This window comes from Rana temporaria, chromosome 1 (genome assembly GCF_905171775.1).
Source record: "Rana temporaria chromosome 1, aRanTem1.1, whole genome shotgun sequence".
Taxonomy (NCBI): domain Eukaryota; kingdom Metazoa; phylum Chordata; class Amphibia; order Anura; family Ranidae; genus Rana; species Rana temporaria.
The window spans coordinates 305,960,789-305,981,351 of NC_053489.1; positions in this window are offsets into that span (position 1 = coordinate 305,960,789).

Genomic DNA, 20,563 nt, shown 5'->3' on the forward strand with positions numbered 1-20,563 from the left:
TTTTGGAGGCGTGGTGGCGGAACAACCTCCAACACTACTGTACCTTGCCCTGCATCCTTCCCAGCTGCCAGCAGAGTCACCCAATGCACCGTGAAAGAGAGGTAACGTCCCTGTCCATGAATGCTGGACCATGAGTTAGCGGTAAGATGCACCTTACCACTGACCGCCCTGTCCAGAGAGGCATGGACATTGCCTTCCACATGCCGGTAGAGAGCGGGAATCGCCTTCCGTGAGAAAAAGTGGTGTTTAGGTACTTGCCACTGAGGTACCGCACATTCCACAAACTCACGAAAGGGGGAAGAATCTACCAACGGAAAAGGTAGCAGTTGAAGTGCTAGCAATTTCGCTAAGCTAGCATTCAACCACTGGGCATGTGGATGGCTGGGAGAGTACTTCTTTTGGCGCTGCAGCAGCTGGGGCAGGGAAATTTGTCTGCTACCATCAGTAGATTTCCTGCATGTACTACTAGGTTGTGACACACCTATTTCTACACCTTCAGTCCTATCAGTGCTGGATTCAGAGAGGACTGAGGGTCTAGTGGGGTTGGAGCTCCCAGCTGATGTGGGGCAAGGGGAGGTCCACTTTGTTCTTTGGTGTGGGTCTTTCAGGTATGCTTGCCAACGAACTGCATGGCAGGTCGACATATGTCTGGTCAAGCATGTGGTGCCCAAGCGGGTGATGTTTTGGCCACGCGAGATACGCTTGAGACATATGTTGCAAATAGCAACGGTGCGATCTGATGCACATAACTCAAAAAAGGCCCACACTATTGCAGTACCGTTGAGACACAGCAGCACCCTGCACAGGCGTAGCTCTGCGATGTAATGGAGTTGGTGTGCTGCCCTTAAGCTGGCCTCTGGAGGGCATCCTGCCTCTTTGGAGATGTTCCTGTGCCTCTTCCTCCTCCTCCTCCTCTCTCCTATCAGGCACCCACGTAGAGTCAGTGACCTCATCATCCCCTCCCTCCTCATCACTAGTGTTGCTCACGAATATTCGCATTGCGAATATTCGACTCGAATATAGCATATTCGAGAAATCGCGCTATATTTCGAATTTCGCGGTGAATATTCGCAATTCCGAATATTCGCATTTTTTCAATTTGATTTTTAAAACAGATCACATCCTATCGACGTCTAAAAGCATTGCTGGTATGATTAGAGACCCTGGGCCGAGTAGCTAAGCTGAGGCGATCCTATTATGTTGCCAAATTGAAAAAAAAAAATTGCGATTTTTCGCTATTGCGAATGCGAAAATGATTGCGAATTTTCGATAACTGTGGTAGGAGAACTCTGATTGTCTCTGATGCAAAAGGGGGGGGCTTTGTGTATGTGTATGTTATGAATATTTGTATGTTTGATATTATTATTTTTTGTAAGAAGGAAAAAATTGCGCATACCTTAAAAAAGGGGAGAATACAGCAGCAACTCAAAAATGTTATACAACATAAATTAATACAAGACAGAAAATGGAGTCGCTCTACAAGAATAAAAAATATGTCTAGTGACAAGACATGTGGGCAAATTATAAAATAAGCAAGCGCAAATAACTTGTGAAATACACAGTGAAACAAATATATAAATAAATATAGTCCCAATAATAGAAAAATAATCTTTCATAAAAATGTCTTTGATATGTGAAGTGAAAAAAAGTCCAAAGCATGCAGCATGAACGTGTTCAATCTTTAAGGTGTTTGATTGACAAACGGCTGTGACAGATGGATAGAGTAAAGAATCACCACCAATGCAAAACACTTTTTATTTTCTATTGTAAAATATCAAGAATATTCTGAGCCAATCAGAGTGCTCCTTCCGCATTTGCCGAATATTCGCAATTATTTTGTATTGTAAAATATCAAGAATATTCTGAGCCAATCAGAGTGCTCCTTCTGCATTTGCCGAATATTCGCAATTATTTTGTATTGTAAAATATCAAGAATATTCTGAGCCAATCAGAGTGCTCCTTCCGCATTTGCCGAATATTCGCAATTATTTTGTATTGTAAAATATCACGAATATTCTGAGCCAATCAGAGTGCTCCTACAGCATTTCTCGAAATTGCGCAATAAATATCGCATTCGCATGTTGCGATATTTCGATAAAATATCACGAATATTCTGAGCCAATCAGAGCGCTCCTCCAGCATTTCTCGAAATTGCGCAATAAATATCGCATTCGCATGTTGCGATATTTCGATAAAATATCACGAATATTCTGAGCCAATCAGAGTGCTCCTACCGCAGTTATCAAAAAATCGCAATTATTTTCGCATTCGCAATAGCGAAAAATCGCAATCATTTACTTTCGATAAAATATCACGAATATTCGAATTTAGCGAATATATCTCGAATATTCGAATATATATTCGAGATATATCGCGAAATCGAATATGGCATATTCTGCTCAACACTACTCATCACTGTCGAAAACCTGGCAGTATGCTGCAGCTGGGGGAACATGACTGCCAGATTGCTGTCCTTCTTGGGCACCCGCTCTCTCTGGGCTCACATCAATGCCTTCCTCTATCTGTGTTCTGTCATCGGAGCCTTCAAAATGCTGCGCATCTTCATGTAGCATGTACCCAACACTGTGTTTAAACAGTTCGGGGGATTCCTCAGGAGGACATGGTGGGACTAGGGAAGGATTGTGTGATGCCATTGTGGTCATCCACTCTACTAATTTCTCTGCATGTTGAGGCTCAACACAGCCAGCTCCCGAAAAGAAGGACGAGCATGTCAGACGGCCATGTCCTGAAGAGGATGCACCGTGTCCACCAACAGCGTTGCCTCTAGATGCAGAGCCTGCTTGCCCTCGTGACTCTCTGCCTCTCTTTGTTGTCCTTCCAGACATTTTAATGGCCTGCACAGGACAAAATCAGAAATAAACAGCACACGTGCAGTAAGAGCGACTGTGTTTATGTGCAATTAAATAACACACGTGCACTAACAGCAACTGTGTTTATGGGCAAAAAAACAGCACACGTGCAGTAGGAGCAAATGCATTTATGTGCAATTAAATAGCCCACGTGCAGGAAGAGCAAATGCGCTTATGTGCAATTAAATAGCCCACGTGCAATAACAGCAACTGCGTTTATGTGCAATTAAATAGCCCACGTGCAGTAACAGCTAATGCGTTTATGGGCAAAAAATAGCCCACGTGCAGTAAGAGCGACTGCGTTTATGTGCAATTAAATAGCCCACGTGCAGTAAGAGCGACTGCGTTTATGGGCAAAAAAACAGCACACGTGCAGTAAGAGCGACTGCGTTTATGGGCAAAAACACAGCAAACGTGCAGTAAGAGCGACTGCATTTATGGGTAAATAAACAGCACACGTGCAGTAAGAGCGACTGCGTTCATGGGCACAAAAACAGCACACGTGCAGTAAGAGCAAATGAGTTTATGTGCAATTAAATAGCCCACGTGCAATAAGAGAAAATGCGTTTATGTGCAATTAAATAGCCCACGTGCAGTAAGAGCGACTGCGTTTATGGGCAAAAACACAGCAAACGTGCAGTAAGAGTAACTGCATTTATGGGCAAAAAAACAGCACACGTGCAGAAAGAGCGACTGCGTTTATGGGCAAAAAAACAGCACACGTCCAGTAAGAGCGACTGCGTTTATGGGCAAATAAACAGCACACGTGCAGTAAGAGCGACTGCGTTTATGTGCAATTAAATAGCCCACGTGCAGTAACAGCAACTGCGTTTATGTGCAATTAAATAGCCCACATGCAGTAACAGCTAATGCGTTTATGGAAAAAAAAACAGCAAACATGCAGTAAGAGTGACTGCATTTATGGGCAAAAACACAGCAAACATGCAGTAAGAGAGACTGCGTTTATAGGCAAAAAAAACAGCACACGTGCAGTAAGAGCGACTGCGTTTATGTGCAATTAAATAGCCCACGTGCAGTAACATCAACTGCGTTTATGTGCAAATAAATAGCATTCGTGCAGTAACAGCTAATGCGTTTATGTGCAATTAAATAGCACACGTGCACTAACAGCAACTGTGTTTATGGGCTAAAAACCGCACACGTGCAGTAAGAGCGACTGCGTTTATGGGCACAAAAACAGCACACGTGCAGTAAGAGCAAATGCATTTATGTGCAATTAAATAGCCCATGTGCAGTAAGAGAAAATGTGTTTATGTCCAATTAAATAGCCAACGTGCAGTAACAGCAACTGCGTTTATGTGCAATTAAATAGCCAATGTGCAGTAACAGCTAATGCGTTTATGGGCAAAAAAACAGCACACATGCAGTAAGAGCGACTGCATTTATGTGCAATTAAATAGCCCACGTGCAGTAACAGCAACTGCGTTTATATGCAATTAAATAGCCCACGTGCAGTAACAGCTAATGCGTTTATGGGAAAAAAAACAGCAAATGTGCAGTAAGAGCGACTGCGTTTATGGGTAAAAACACAGCAAACGTGCAGTAAGAGCGACTGTCTTTATAGGCAAAAAAACAGCACACGTGCAGTAAGAGTGACTGTGTTTATGTGCAATTAAATAGCCCACGTGCAGTAACAGCAGCTGCGTTTATGTGCAAATAAATAGCACATGTGCAGTAACAGCTATTGCGTTTATGTGCAATTAAATAGCACACGTGCACTAACAGCAACTGCGTTTATGGGCAAAAAAACAGCACATGTGCAGTAAGAGCGACTGCGTTTATGGGCACAAAAACAGCACACATGCAGTAAGAGCAAATGCATTTATGTGCAATTAAATAGCCCACGTGCAGTAAGAGCAAATGTGTTTATGTGCAATTGAATAGCCCACGTGCAGTAACAGCAACTGCGTTTATGTGCAATTAAATAGCCCACGTGCAGTAAGAGCAACTGCGTTTATGGGCAAAAAAACAGCACATGTGCAGTAAGAGCGACTGCGTTTATGGGCAAAAAAACAGCACACGTCCAGTAAGAGCGACTGCGTTTATGGGCAAAAAAACAGCACACGTCCAGTAAGAGCGACTGCGTTTATGTGCAATTAAATAGCCCACGTGCAGTAACAGCTAATGCGTTTATGGAAAAAAAAAACAGCAAACATGCAGTAAGAGTGACTGCATTTATGGGCAAAAACACAGCAAACATGCAGTAAGAGCGACTGTGTTTATAGGCAAAAAAACAGCACACGTGCAGTAAGAGCGACTGCGTTTATGTGCAATTAAATAGCCCACGTGCAGTAACAGCTAATGCGTTTATGTGCAATTAAATAGCACACGTGCACTAACAGCAACTGCGTTTATGGGCAAAAAAACAGCACACGTGCAGTAAGAGTGACTGCGTTTATGGGCACAAAAACAGCACACGTGCAGTAGGAGCAAATGCATTTATGTGCAATTAAATAGCCCACGTGCAGTAAGAGCAAATGTGTTTATGTGCAATTAAATAGCCCACGTGCAGTAACAGCAACTGCGTTTATGTGCAATTAAATAGCCCACGTGCAGTAACAGCAACTGCGTTTATGTGCAATTAAATAGCCAACGTGCAGTAACAGCTAATGCGTTTATGGGCAAAAACACAGCAAACGTGCAGTAAGAGCGACTGCGTTTATGGGCAATTAAATAGCCCACGTGCAGTAACAGCTAATGCGTTTATGGGCAAAAAAACAGCACACACGTGCAGTAAGAGCGACTGCATTTATGTGCAATTAAATAGCCCACGTGCAGTAACAGCTAATGCCTTTATGGGCAAAAAAACAGCACACACATGCAGTAAGAGCGACTGCGTTTATGGGCAAAAAACAGCACACGTGCAGTAAGAGCGACTGCGTTTATTTGCAATTAAATAGCCTAAGTGCAGTAAGAGCGACTGCGTTTATGGGCAAAACAACAGCACACGTGCAGTAAGAGCGATTGCATTTATGTGCAATTAAATAGCCCATGGGCAGTAAGAGCGACTGCGTTTATGTGCAATTAAATAGCACACGTGCAGTAAGAGTGACTGCGTTTATGTGCAAATAAATAGCACACGTGCAGTAACAGCTAATGCATTTTTGTGCAATTAAATAGCACACGTGCAGTAACAGCAACTGCGTGTATGTGCAATTAAATAGCACACGTCCACGAACACTGAGTACTATGTTTAGGTGTAAAGAAAACACTATGGGCCAGATTCTCATAGTTTGGCGTAACTTTGTGCGGGCGTAACGTAACCTATTTACGTTACACCTCCGCATTTTAGACGGGCAATTGCTTTATTCTCAAAGCACTTGCTCAGTAAGTTGCGGCGGCGTAGCATAAATAGGCCGGCGTAAGCCCGCCTAATTCAAATTTGGAACAGGGGGGCGTGTGTTATGTAAATGTTCTGTGACCCGACGTGATTGACGTTTTTCACGAACGGCGCATGCGCCATCCGTGGAAATCTCCCAGTGTGCATTGCTCCCAATACGCCGCAAGGATGTATTGGTTTCGACGTGAACGTAAATTACGTCCAGCCCCATTCACGGACGAGTTACGCAAACAACGTAAAATTTTCTAATTTTGACGCAGGAACGACGGCCATACTTAACATTGGTACGCCGCACTTACGCCACCATATAGCAGGGGTAACTTTACGCTGGGAAAAGCCTAACATAAACGGCGTATCTGTACTGCGTCGGGCAGGCGTACGTTCGTGAATTCGTGTATTTAGCTGATTTACATATTTCGACGCGTAAATCGGCGTACACGCCCCTATCGGCCAGCGTAAATATGCAGTTACGATCCGACAGCGTAAGAGACTTACGCCGGTCGGATCTAATAGAAATCTATGCGTAACTGATTCTAAGAATCAGGCGCATAGATACGACCGGCCAGACTCAGAGATACGACGGCGTATCTGGAGATACGCCGTCGTATCTCTTTTGAGAATCTGGCCCTATGCAGGCAATACATCACGTTAGAGCAATGCAGCTAGCACAATCTACTGCCCAACAATAGGAATAGCTGATCTAGCCAAGCTATACAGTGTATAAATATATGTACAACGCTAGGATGTATATATATATATCCTCTACACACTGTAAATTTAACTAAACTGACTAGCCTGCCTGCTCTATCTATCTATCTATCTATCTATCTGGTAGAAAAGACACAGGGCCAGATTCAGATAGAATTGCCTATCTTTAGTTGGGCGTAGCGTATCTCAGATACACTACGCCGCCGTAACTTAGAGAGGCAAGTACAGTATTCACAAAGCACTTGTGCCAAACTTTGCACCGGCCTAACTTAATTTCCTCGGCGTAAGTGGAAGTGGGTGTGACCTTATTCAAATGATGTTCTAAACGTGGAGCAGTGATTTATGCCCGGCGTATCATGAACGGAGCATGCTCAGTACGTTCGTTCCCTTCTGAGCATACTCACAACTATGCCGGCCCAACTTACAGAGATACGCTGGCCCAACTTACGCCCAGCCGATGCAAAAGTACATCCAGTTTTATTCCCCCCCCCAGGGAAGGTACTTTTGCTGTGAGATGGCTGCTCCCGTTCCCCACAGGCAGAGGAGGAAAACAAACTTTAACACCCAGGAGATGTCAGCCCTCATAACAGCAATGGAGACTTATGACCAGGGCCGCCATCAGGGGGGTACAGGCAGTACACCTGTAAGGGGCCCGGAGGTCCCCAGGGGCCCGGATGGGAACCCCCCCTTTTTTTTTTATAAGAAGGCCTGACTTGCAGTCTCTGCTCTAATTCATTTCAAAGGTGTTCTATCGAGTTGAGGTCAGGACTCTGTGCAGGCCAGTCAAGTTCCTCCACCCCAAACTTGCTCATCCATGTCTTTATGGACCTTGCTTTGTGCACTGGTGAGCAGTCATGTTGGAACAGGAAGGGGCCCTCCCCAAACTGTTCCCACAAAGTTGGGAGCATGAAATTGTCCAAAATGTCTTGGTATGCTGACGCCTTAAGAGTTCCCTTCAATGGAACTAAGGGGCCAAGTCCAACCCCTGAAAATAACCCCACACCATAACCCCCCTTTCATCAAATGATTTGGACCAGTCCACAAAGCAAGGACCATAAAGACATAAATGAGTGAGTTTGGGGTAGAGGAACTGGACTGGCCTGCACAGAGTCCTGACCTCAACACCTTTGGGATGAATTAGAGCGGAGACTGTGAGCCGGGCCTTCTTGTCCAACATCAGTGCCTGACCTCACAAATACACTTCTGGAAGAATGGTCAAACATTCCCATAGGCACACTCCTAAACCTTGTGGATGGCCTTCCCAGAAGAGTTGAAGCTTTTATAGCTGCAAAGGGTGAGCCAACCCAATATTGAACCCTACAGGCTAAAGGATCGCACACACGATCGAATATTCCGATGGACGTGTTTTGTCGTATAATCAAACCGTCTGTATGCTCCATCGGACAAAAGAGCAGAAAAACTACGTAGTTTCGTGAATGTTGGCTGAAAAAATTATGCCGTCTGTATGCAGAACAAGTTCACGGCCAGTGCCTTTCAGACAAAAATATATATATAATTATTATTATTATTATTATTATTATTATTATTATTATTATTATTATTATTAAAGGGCCCAGAGGTCCCAGATGGAAAGCCCTCTTTATTTGGTAATTTATTTTTATAAAAACAAGGGGGGTTGCCATCTGGGGCCCTGGTGGCATCCGGACCCCTAAAAAAAAAAAAAAAAAAAATGTTTTTTTTTTTTTTTTTTTTAAGGGGGTTCCCATTCGGGACATCCGGGCCCTCTCCATCTGACTTGAGCAAGTCTGGTGCAAAGTTACCCCTGCTTTATGAGGGGTAACTTTGCGCCGGAATTTCCAGTTACGCGCACCGGGAGTAGCCTGCGCCGGCCAAACGTACTTTTCTGAATTGGCGTATCTCCCTCATTTGCATATTTAAAACAAAAAACCATGGGCGCGCCAGATCCGTCCAGCGTAAATATGCGCCCACGCCGCACCGGCGTAGAAAAGTTACGCCGGTAGGAAGAAGTCTATTTTGAGGCGTATCTGGTTCTGTGGGTACGGCGCATAGATACGCCGGTGCACATTTAGACTTACGCCGCGCATCTCGAGATACGCCGGCGTAAGTGCTACATGAATCTGGCCCACTGTGTCTCTCTCTATCTGACTTCTTGGGCTAGATTCACATAGATCAGCGGATCTTTAGATCCGTGTGATCTATGTGATTTAAGATCCGCTGCCGCAAGTTTGAGAGGCAAGTGGCTAATTCACTAAACACTTGCCTCCAAACTTGCGGCGGCGGATCGTAATTCCCCCGGCGGAATTCAAATTCCGCTGCTAGGGGGAGTGTACTATTTAAATCTGGCGCGTCCCCGCACCAATTTAAATGAGCATGCGCCGTCCACAAAATTTCCCGGCGTGCATTGCTCCCACTGATGTCGCTAGGACATCAGTGGTTTCGGCGTGAGCGCAACTTGCGGCGTGCGGGTTTCTGAATCGGCGTACGCAAATGACGTAAAAAAAAAAAAAAATCGAGAAAACTGCTACGGAAATGTTGTAACACTGCGTCGGGTCCGCGTACGTTCGTGAATTGCCGTATCTTGCTGATTTACATATTTCTCAGTGTAAATCAGCGAGACCGCCCCCCGTGGCCATTTTTTAATTGCAGTTAAGATCCGACGGTGTAACACAGTATCTATGCGTAACTGATTCTATGAATCAGTCGAATAGATACGACCAGCCTAATGCATATCTATGCGTAACTGATTCTATGAATCAGTCGCATAGATACGACCAGCCTAAGTCAGAGATACGACGGCGTTTCAGGAGATACACCGTCGTATCTCTCTGTGAATCTAGCCCCTTCTCTTTAACAACGCCGCAACACACTACACGCGGCCGCCTTGCAGGCGGCCTTATATAGTGTGGGGCGTGTACTAAACCCCCTGAGCCATAATTGGCCAAAGCCACTCTGGCTTTGGCCAATTATGGTTCTTCGTTTTTTGCGCGCTGTGATTGCCCAAGCATGCAGGGTCATGGTGCATGCTTGACCAATCATCAGCGGGGAATGCCGCAGTGAATTATGGGCCGTTGCGCGTCACTCGAATTTGGCGCGAACGACCCGTTTTGTTCGAAATTCGACGAACGTACGAACAGACAATGTTCGAGTCGAACATACGTTCGAGTCGAACACCAAGCTCATCCCTAGTCCTAGTATTTCTTTGTTATACTTACACCTATCACTAGTTAAAGTGTAAGTAAACCCTCCCATCGTTTTCAGCCAAAGAAGCTGTCATCTTTGCCTCTGTTTATTCTACAACTGCCATGATGCTGCACATGTATTAGTTATGACACCAGCCATTGGATGGTTTGACAGTTTGGTTGGGAGCACGTGCCAAAAAATGAGTGGGTTTACTTCTGCTTTAAGTGCTGTGCATGTTATACTTACTGTATATGGATGTGCTATATTACTCTAAAATTTTACAAATTTGAAGTATAGATTTCCTTTACCCGGCAAACATATTACAATTGATTTCTTAATTATGCGTGTACTTCCATATTTGTGTAAAAAATGATTCATAAATAGCTGGAATACCTCGGTAAAAACGTGTTACTAATACAATATGTAAAATATGTTTTTAATTATTTTATGAGAGTTTTGTGTGAATATAGCCAACTATGTTTAAAACATTTTGTCAGCATAGATTATTTGAAAAATGAAACATAGTAGAACATATAAAAGACAATTTCATAATCATATGTGTGATTAACTCCATCTTTAGAATGTTAACATACTGTAATTGCATAAGAAAATAAAAGAAAATTTGGATAGACAATTGTAACTTTTTATAAATTTGTTTTTAAGTTTAAACACAAAATGTACAGTAGAAATCGTGAGAATAAAATCATTAGTCTCTTTAGGTAACGTTTGATCTACAGTATAATATCAGGTTTTATGATCAAAACTGTCACAACAATGCATTATTGTTCCAACAGAATAGAATAGAGCATTTCCTGGGTAATTAAACCTAAGTTACAATAAAAGAAGCTTCACATTTTGGTACAGTTAGATAAGCAAAATGAATGTTCTGCTTGAAATATGTTCATAATAAAAAATATAGTATATAAAACATGCAAAATACTGCTTTGTAATTATTTTCTTAAACCCTTAAAGGGTCACTAAAGAATTTTTTTTTCTGAAATTACTGTTTACAGGGTATAGAGACATACAAGTTAACTGATTCCTTTTAAAAATGATTAAAAATAGATTAAATTCAATCATATAATGTGCCTCTAGTTTCACTTTCGGTTTTAAAGGTACATACATGAAGTTCCGGGTGAGAGGTGAGTCGGGAAGACTCACAGAACAAAAACAAACAAATCCAGGGCAGTGTTTTGTTTTTAAAATGAATCTGATTGGTTCTGATGAGTTTTAGACACACAGTAATGACAGATTAGACCACCGTGAAAAGCTCCCAGTACCATGGTTATAAGGAAACAGGCAACCAGGAAGTGTGGAGATCACAGCAGAATTACAGCTACTTCAAAGCAAAAACGAACAATGAGGACATGAAACCAGTACTGCAGTAAGGTAAAGGAAGCTATTTAGCAAAAAAAAAATTCCTTTAGTGATCCTTTAAGCAATGTATAATTACATTTAATTAAAACATGTCATAAAAATTTTTGGTGGATGCACCAAGCATACTGTCCTAAGACACTATAGGGAATGTCATGATCGTAACCCCAAAGGTACAGTAGATGACTGTGATATTGTGTCAATCTCGCACCCTTTCTTGGCGAGATTGACCACCTATGAGCCCCATCGTGGGAGCCAGTGCCGAGCTGGCTTGCCGCGATGGAGACAAAGCCGTCATTAAAGCGACGGGAGATCAGACTTGGATTCCCGCCAATTCTAGCTGCGGCGTTTGGTATGCATCCTGAGAGGGAGAACTCCACGCCAAATTTTAAATAAAAAAACAACATGGGTTCCCCCCCGAGGAGCATACCAGGCCCTTAGGTCTGGTATGGGTTGTAAGGAGACCCCCCTACGCTGAAAAGCCAATGTGGGGGGTCCCCCCACAATCCATACCAGACCTGCATCCAAAGCACGCTGCCCGGCCGGTCAGGAATGGGGGTGGGGATGAGCTAGTGCCCCCCCTCCTGAGCCGTACCAGGCCGCATGCCCTCAACATGGGGGGTTGGGTGCTCTGAGGCAGGGGGGCACACTGCGGCCCCCCCACCCCAGAGCACCCTGTCCCCATGTTGATAAGGACAGGGCCTCTTCCGGACAACCCTGGCCGTTGGTTGTCGGGGTCTGCGGGCGGGGGGCTTATCGGAATCTAGGAGCCCCTTTAAATAAGGGGGCCCCCAGATACCGGCCCCCCACCCTAAGTGAATGAATATGGGGTACATCGTACCCCTACCCATTCACCTGGAGGCAAAGTGTAAAAGTAAATAAACACACGACACAGGGTTTTTAAAATAAATTTATTAGTCTGCTCCGGGGGCCCCCCTGTCTTCTTTAGCTCTTTTACCAGGGGGGCCTTCTTCACCGCCATCTGGTTCTCTTCCGCTCTCCGGGGGTCTTCTCCGCTCTCCGGGGGTCTTCTCCGCTCTCCGGGGGTCTTCTTCTATCTTCTCTGCTCTCGGGGGGTCTTCTTCTATCTTCTCCGCTGTTGACTCAGCGCACCCCGGTCCTTCTCCCGCTCTCTGGTGCCTTCTCCTTCAGGGCTGGCCGCCGCTATCTTCGTGTGCTAGCTCAATTACTAGCGGTGGCCAGCCCGGCTCTTCTGTGACGTCTTCTTCTCTTCTTCTCTTCTTCTGCCTTCTTCCGATGTTGACACGACGCCTCTTCTCGCTGCAATGACGGGTGAGTGGTTTGCATCCGATTTATATAGGCCTCTCTTATGATGTCACAGTCCCATCATGCTCCGGTACCTACCCATGTGGGTAGGTACCACGTGGGTAGGTACCAGAGCATGATGGGACTGTGACATCATAAGAGAGGCCTATATAAATTGGATGCAAACCGCGTACCCGTCATTGCAGCGAGAAGAGACGTTGTGACAAGATCGGAAGAAGGCAGAAGAAAAGAAGAAGAGAAGAAGACGTCACAGAAGAGCCGGGCTGGCCACCGCTAGTAATTGATCTAACACACGAAGATAGCGGCGGCCAGCTCTGAGGGAGAAGGCACCGGAGAGCGGCAGAAGGACCGGGGTGCGCCGAGTCAACAGTGGAGAGCGGAGAAGATAGAAGAAGACCCCCCAAGAGCGGAGAAGATAGAAGAAGACCCCCGGAGAGCGGAGAAGACCCCCCGGAGAGCGGAAGAGAACCAGACGGCGGTGAAGAAGGCCCCCCTGATAAAAGAGCTAAAGAAGACAGGGGGCCCCCCGGAGCAGACTAATAAATTATTTTAAAAACCATGTGTCGTGTGTTTATTTACCTTTACACTTTGCCTCCAGGTGAATGGGTAGGGGTACGATGTACCCCATATTCATTCACTTAGGGTGGAGGGCCGGTATCTGGGGGCCCCCTTATTTAAGGGGGCTCCCAGATTCCGATAAGCCCCCCGCCTGCAGACCCCGACAACCAATGGCCAGAGTTTAAGGGAAGAGGCCCTGTCCTTATCAACATGGGGACAGGGTGCTCTGGGGTGAGGGGGGCCGCAGTGTGCCCCCCTGCCCCAGAGCACCCAACCCCCCATGTTGAGGGCATGCGGCCTGGTACGGCTCAGGAGGGGGGGCGCTCGCTCATCCCCACCCCCATTCCTGACCGGCCGGGCAGCGTGCTTTGGATGCGGGTCTGGTATGGATTGTGGGGGGACCCCCCCACGTCGGCTTTTCGGCATAGGGGGGTCTCCTTACAACCCATACCAGACCTAAGGGCCTGGTATGCTCCCGGGGGGGAAACCATGTCGTTTTTTTTATTTAAAATTTGGCGTGGAGTTCTCCCTCTCAGGATGCATACCAAACGCTGCAGCTAGAATTGGTGGGAATCCAAGTCGGATCTCCCGTCGCTTCTATGACGCGCTCGCTGGAATGTGCTTTGTCTATTCCAGCGAGTGTGAGATGTCGGCACCCTGTCGCCGAGAATCAGCGCGATGCTGTCGTGCTAGAAACACATTCTCGGCAACATGTACTGTACCCAATTTTTGATAATTGACAAGTATGTGCCACCATGGAGGGGAGGAGCCAAAATGAGAGGAGTGTCCTGACTTGAGGCATATTGGATATATGAATTACGTACTTATGTCCCGTATGGCCTCAATGTCGAATGGGACATAAACGCATTTATTAATCAATCTTAATTTTTGGAGGTGATGCATGTCTCTACTCAATCATGGCTCCATAAGAGTTTTATTGTTTATAAATCACACACATACATATACATATTATATATATATATATATATTTTTTTTTTTAATTTTTGTTTTTAACATTTTTTAAGATTTTTATTATATTTAGACACTTGTCACACGTTGTTCACCAGATTGTGGCTGTTAACAGTGTAATTGTATGCATTGACAGGTTTTCTTTCTCTTTTTCCCTGTCCAATGCAACATTCATTGTTTTGTTACAGGACAGATAACCATTGCTGTTTTTACAAAGCAGCTGGGGTTTACTGTTTAATTTTTGTATATTACTGTACTCAATCCTTGACTGATTCACTATGGGTCTAGGTCCCCTTCAGTCTACAACTCCAGCCTATCTCTCACATGAGAGGCTTGGAACGCACGCCAATAACACAGTACTCCCATACCCGGAAGTCACCTCCAATTACCGGATTGTTTGAAGCTGGAGCCCTGATTGAGGTAGGGGGGTACACGTATATATTTGGACCCATGTTAGCAGTGAGTCAGCACCCCAGATAACGATCGATTGATCGAAAAGCGTCGGGATTTATGCTGACTCTACTGCTAGATTTTTATACGCTTGCCATGACTACTAAAATGTGAGTGTAATATTTTATCTCTTGATGTCAAAGTAAAGATTTTTAAACGGTATTACACTATGTACGCATTCTTTTTTCCTCTCCCATCTGTTGCACTCTGAGCCCCTGGATTTCCTGTAAGTGCCCACGGTCTTCATTGGCTGGTCCTGGCATCATCATTTACAATCTACCATTTACTGCATAAGGAGTGGATCCCTATAGAATTTCCATCCTCTGCCTACCATCTTAACGGTTTGGAGTCTGGATACCGTCACCTCATAAGCCTATATGACTCATTAAGTATACGCTTGTTTGAGTCCACGCTTTCCGGTAAGCCTCCCATCTTTATTTTGGTGGTGGATCTGCTATCAATTTATTTCTCACATTAGTCACGTTTGTTTGGACTTTTCTGGATTTGGAATCATCATTGAGACTTATCCCTTACTTATGAATTCATTTCTACACTTCATCACCATTTATGAACTTTGAACACTTGGTGTTACATTTATATGACTTTTTATATCGTTATATTTATTCACACATATTTTTAGCGCTACACTTTTTGCTGTTTTTAATTAAAACATATTGTTATATTTAAAATATGGAAACATTTTGGAGAGAAAAAGTGTGGGATTGTACCCCCTCAGAACTGACATTGCTGAAGACAGACCATTCTTTATTATATAGAGAACATGAATTGTACCCAATAGAAGCCGCTGCAAGGATAAGTTAAATCTACATTTGTCAGAGGAAAAGCAAGAAAGAAAGTATTTTAAGTAAATATGTACTAAGTGAGGTGAGCCAAAAAAGACACAGTGAGTAGGATATGGGTAAACCATGAACAGATATTATGTAGTCTCAGAGATGCAATAGTCAAAAATTACATCAAAAGAATGACTTATGAAGAGAGGGAGGAGTCCAGTAATGGCACTTGAGGAGATCTTTAGCACGTAGCTTGTATGATGCTAAGCATGGAGACAGCCATACCCGCCTCACCTGTCTGACCAGCTCTCTCCCCCCTCTCTCCCGCAGCTATACCACATTGCTGAGCACCACTGGGCTCTTCATTTGTGGCCCTACGGTGGATGTGCTCGCCGAATCTTGTGGCAGCATTGGACAGGGAAGCTGGAAAAGCAGGCAGCTACTGACCCGGAATGCTCTGTCATCCCCTGTCCCCTGTCTCTGTGGATTGAACCATTAGGGGGAACCCTTGGCGGAGCTCTTGGGGAGACCCCCCTCGTACCCAATCCCTCTCCCTTGCTGCTATATGGACTCTATCACCAGCTTTTCGTCCCAGCAGTGGAAATCGTTTTGGAGAGCAAGCTTCTGAGAAAAGTCAATGATGTGGAGGTGGTAAGTACAGAAGTAACTATTTAAACAAGTATTATTCAAACATTGTAAAAAGAGACTGTATGGAGGAATACTGGTGTATAAGGGATGTGAAGAGTCACAAACACGGTAGCCGAAGCCCCTCAAAATGAAGATTTAACAGAATTAATAAAGAAGATATTTAACCCAGTAATGGATAAAGAAATAACAAATCCAATTAAAATTGAGAGGGCACATAGACTAAGAAAGCCAAGAGAAATATTGCAGGAGAAGCCGGGAGATATTATAGTGCGATTTGAAAGTTGGGAGGAAAAGAACCAAATCTAGAGGAAATTAAGAGAAAAGTCGCCAATAAAATTTGAAGAAAATAACATCCAAATTTTTCAAGATCTCTCCCAGGAAACTTTAAAAAGAAGATCATTAAAACCGCTCTTAGCGATTCTACAGGAACATGGAGTACAGTACAACTGGGGATTTCCCGCATGCCTGATTTGTAGAAAAAAAAAAATGGGATTTCCGCTAGATTGCGATTTATTAAAGAGACCGCTGAATTTTGTGAAAAATTGGAGATTACAATTCCAGGGAATGGCTCGGACAGGAGGCCAAGAGCAGAAGAAGCTATAGCAAAAGGATAGAATAAATAATATGAATAAGAAGGCGGACCCTATAAGTAAATAAGGAACTGAAAAAGAGAAGAAGTTTTGTCATCAGAAAAACTGAATTAAAATGTTTTGTTTCTTTCTTTCTCTTCTGGCTCTCCAATGGCCTGGGGGGAGATGGGGCAGAAGGGGAGAGAGGGGGGGGAATGGGGGGAGTGGGAAATGGCCGCTGCTGCTCTAGGTCAAGCAGCCAAGGGAGGGGGGAAGAGAGGGAGGCAGGGGGGCGAGGCTAGGGGGGAAGGGGAGGGGAAGGGAGGAGGGAAAGATCTGTATACTTCTGTTTATAGATGCATATGTGGATTTAAGAAATAGGGAAATCTATATACTGCAACACAATAATCTGTTGGTTGAAGCAAGTAAGCTAAATGAAAACAAAATTGATGACCGGGGTTACATTTATGACATACAATGTAAAAGGACTGAATTCCCCAGAAAAAAGACACATGTGTTAAGGGAGTTGGAAAGATACACTGTTGAGATTATTTTTTTTACAGGAAACGCATTTACCTCTTAATTCAAACACAAGAATGTACTCACGGGCTATCCCAACCTGGTATAATGGGGATTCCCCAAAAAAAAGGAGTTGCTATTGGAATAGGGAAAAACATAAGTTTTGAGTTGGAAGAAAAGTAGACCCAGAAGGTCGGTTTTTGTCCCTGAAAGGGATTTAACAGGGAATTAGGTACACATTAGCAAATGTGTATTGTCCTAATAAGTATCCAAAAAGATATTTAAAGGGGATCCTGGATGGGGAATTTAGACAAGGACATCTTATTGTCGCGGGAGATCTTAACCTCTCAATGGACCATGGCCTCGATAGTATGTCTAGTGCACCGATGAGAGAGAGTAAACAAAAGTAAACAATTGAAAAATTTATAAAAAAAATGCATACTCATCAGTTGTTAGATATATGGCGAATAGCCCACCCAAGTAAAAAAGACTATACATTTCACTCGTCTGTGCATGACACGTAAGCGAGACTGGATTACATCTTGGTCGATCATGCAATCCTAGAGTATGTGGTAGAAACCTCAATAGCGATAACAACAATCTCGGACCATGCCCCGGTAACAGTAAAAATTATATTTAAGGACAAGGATAGTAGGAAAGGGACATGGAGGCTAAATGAAGATCTGATAGAGGATGCAAAGTGAGCAAAAATGTTATAACTGAAATTGAACAATTTTTTTGTATAAACGACACTCCTGATGTCACAAGGGCTACAATCTGGGAAGCCTATAAGGCGTATGTCAGAGGTAAATTAATCTCAATAGGAGCAGCAAAAAAATATAAAAATAAATATGAAAGTGTTTAGCAATGTAGCAAAAGAAAGATATAGATGGTGAAATAAGCCCGGAACATACTTGGCAAAAATTTCAAGGGTAAAAAAAAAACTTTAAATTATATATAAAGGATAAAAAACGGAAACGGCGAAATGAAATATAAAAAACAACTGATATTGAAAAGATTTTCAAGAAATATTATAGTTCACTATATGCAATTAGAAACAAAGACACACCACAGGAGGAGAACCATAGGAAATTTAAAATACAACAATATCTAGCAGAAGTAAACCTACCAAAGATAACAGTAGACAATACAGAACTCCTAGAGAGGCTAATAACACAAGAAGAAATTAACAACGCCCTAAAAAAAATACCAGGGGGGGGGGGAAAGCCCAGGCCCAGATGGTTTCACGATAAAATATTATAAAAAATTCAAGGAGCAATTAGTACCAGCATTATGTACCTATATTTAATAAGATAGGAGAAAATTAGGAAATTAGAAAATAATCTCTCTTAGCAGATATCACAATTATACCCAAAGTAGGCAAAGACAAATCTATTTGCTCCAGTTATAGCCCCATTGCGTTATTAAATGCAGATGTAAAACTATACGCAAAAGTACTGGTGGCAAGGTTAAAAAACCTGATGCCAGAATTAATAAATGTAGATCAAGTAGGTTTTGTTACAGGTAGGGAGGGAAGGGACAACAGTATAAGAACCATGCTACTAATGCGTAGAGGTCAAAAGAAGAAACCCCCAGTCTTACTCATGTCAATTGATGCTGAAAAAGCATTTGACAGATTAGACTGGGGGTTTTTGATGGATACATTATGAACTATGGGGATGGGACCGAGATTCATGAGATGGATTGAAAATGTATATAAACATCCTACGGCTTGGGTTAAGGCAGTGTTTCTCAATTCCAGTCCTCAGGCCCCCCCAACAGGTCAGGTTTTCAGGATTTCCCTCAGATGAAAAGGCTGTGGTGATTACTAAGGCAGTGAAACTGATAAAATCAGCTGTGCAAAATAATGGAAATCCTGAAAACCTGACCTGTTGGGGGGGCCTGAGGACTGGAATTGAGAAACACTGGGTTAAGGTGAATGGAAGTATGTTGTCTGCTTTCGAGATGTTCAATGGAACAAGACAAGGCTGCCCGCTCTCACCACGCCTGAATGTAATCGCATTGGAACCAATGTTGGAAAAAATAAGGAAAAACGTGGATATAGGAGGGGTTAGAGTGGGAGAAGAAGTGCACAAGGTGGCCGCATATGTGGACGACATACTATTATACATAACTAAGCCAAGGTTGTCATTACCAAATAAAATAAATTAAATCTTATGGTGAGCTTACAAACTTCAAGATAAAGGGCCAGATTCACAAAGAGATACAACGGTGTATCTACAGATACACCATCGTATCTCTGATTTTTACTGGTCCTATCTATGCACCTGATTCATAGAACCAGTTACGCATAGATAGGGCTGAGATCCGACAGTGTCACACTGTGTTACACTGTCGGATCTTTTTTTGGATTTAAAAATGGCGCCGGGGGCGTTCCCGCTGATTTACACTGAATAATATGTAAATCAGCGAGATACGCGAAATTCACGAACGTACGAGGACCCGACGCTGTGTTCTTACGTCGTTTCCGTAGCGCGGTACCCGTCGTATACTTACCCCTGCTAAAAGCAGGGGTAAGTATTGTTAAGTATGGCCGTCGTTCCCGCGTCGAATTTGAAATTTCCTACGTCGTTTGCGTACGCCGATTCACGAACACGCGTGTCGCAAGTCCCGCTCACGTCGCAACCACTGACGTCCTATTGACGTCAGTGGGAGCAATGCACGCCGGGAAATTCCCCGGACGGCGCATGCGTATTTAAATCGGCGCGGGAGCGCGCCTGATTTAAATAGTACACTCCCCCAGCCGCGGAATTAGAATTCCGCCGGGGGAGTTAGGATCCGCCGTCGCAAGTTTGGAGGTAAGTGTGTTGTGAATTTGACACTTTCCTCACAAACTTGCGAGGGCGGATCTTAAAACACATAGGTTACATGGATCTAAAGATCCGCTAACCTTTGTGAATCTGGCCCACATCCTACAAAAACTGTAATATTAAACCTAGGAATAGAGAAGAAAGAGGCAATAGCACTACAACAGGAATTCACGTTTTCCTGGGAGTCAGAAGCACTGACACACTTGGGAATCAAATTAACCCCTACGTTAGAAAAATATATTGTGCCAATTATATCCCATTATTGAATGAAGTAAAATAAGACATAAAAAAAACCTATCGAGGAGACCTATCCTGTGGATAGCAAGGATACATTTGTTAAAAATGGTGATTTTACCAAAAATGTTATATAAATTTCAAATGCTCCCGATAGAGCTACCCCAATCTTTTTTTAAAGTTATAAAAACAATCATGGCAGAATTAAAAAGCCAGAGTAAGTAATGTGCTC